Below are 1,627 nucleotides of genomic sequence, written 5' to 3'. Positions count from 1 at the left end.
CAACCTTAAAACTTTAACGTTAATTATTTCTTACCTCCATCCTTAGAATGTGCCCACGCTCTTCTGGTGTTGCGCTGTTAGTTTGAGCGAACTCACGTTCAGGACTGGCGAGCGAGAGTTATGAGCATACTCCCAGAAAAAGGGTGGTCTCTGTTTATATTTGGAGAGAGGGAGAGCCACAACACTCTAGTCTCCTCGAGGCGTGGGTTGGAAGGAGAAGGAGGAGGAAAGCTTTAACTCAAGAGTGAGCCACGACCACAGCCAATAGAAGGGCGTTTCTCATGGCGCGAAGGTCAATACTTTTCGCATCCATGATGTGGACCGGACTGGAATAGTGCGCGATATTTTATTTTAATTTACTTACTTACTTACGTACTTACTTACTTACCAGGGACATGGCGTATTAATCAACAATGTAAATGTGCCAAAGTTATCAAATTAGCTTATTATGAATCATCAAGATAAGGCCGGACAGACACTTACAGTTTTTAAGTTGCCACTTTGGGGCCTCCATCCCCATTTGTGTCACATTTGGAATCTACTGTGTGGGGGAAAACAGCGGCTAATATTTTCATTTGGTGAATATGACTGAAGACTGAAGACTCGCCTATTATTCATGTCAGGGGATGCCCTCTGTGATCTGAGGCCCGTTTCACTTGTTTGATATAGAACTCTACCCCTGCCTGCTCATGGTATCCTAAGATTAACTCCTCACACCAGCTCTGTGGCCTTGTGGTAGAGTGTCCGCCCAGAGACTGGGAGGTTGTGGGTTCGATCCCTGGCCGAGTCATACCAAAGACTATAAAAATGGGAGTGCCTCCTGGCACTCATCATCAAGGTTTGGAATTGGGGGGCTACATCACCAAATGATTCCCGAGCGCGGCACCGCTGCTGCTCACCGTCAAATGCAGAGAACAAATTTCACACACTCACAAACTTAGTCTTAGGCTGCGTTCCGAATCGCATACTACCCTACAATATAGTATGCCAAAACAGGATGTAGTATGTCCCAATACATAGTATGCCACATGCAGTATGGCAAAAATACCAGGATGTCCTACTACATCCGGTCCTACTACAAGCAGGCTTTTCTGGCTATTCTGACCCACAATCCTGTGCGCAGCGGTAATGTGCATCACATGTGCGAGTCATGACAGCTGTAGACGAATGTCGCGTTATGGACAGCGACGGATGTGGGCAAATTTCAAGGCGCAATGTTATGACAAGGTAGTATGTCCCAATTGGATGCCTACTGCTTGCAAAGTACATACTTTCTAAGGGCAGCTGTAGTAGGTACTGGTAGTAAGAAGTAGAAGTATGCGATTCGGAACGCAGCCTTAGTCAGTGGGCATGAACTCTCTTCCAAGGCAGTATTTATCAACAGCTGAGTGAGATCGCATCCTGTTTGAGGTGGGACGTTTGCTGAGGGTGAGGGCATAGAGGGTGTGAGGAGGGGGGAGGGAGAGCAAAGATAAGGGGTAGCTGAGGGCTAGTGTGGAGCCATTCCAGAGACAGTGGGCACCGTCTCCTTGACAGCCTCCATCCCAACACTACTTCCTGTGGCTAAAAGCACTATTTCCTGTGGTTAGAAGCACCACGTCAGGCCCAGGCTGACAAGCAGGCGCAG

This window comes from Borostomias antarcticus, assembly GCF_949987555.1.
Source record: "Borostomias antarcticus genome assembly, chromosome: 1".
NCBI classification, from domain to species: domain Eukaryota; kingdom Metazoa; phylum Chordata; class Actinopteri; order Stomiiformes; family Stomiidae; genus Borostomias; species Borostomias antarcticus.
Note: the sequence above shows the minus strand (reverse complement) of the source record.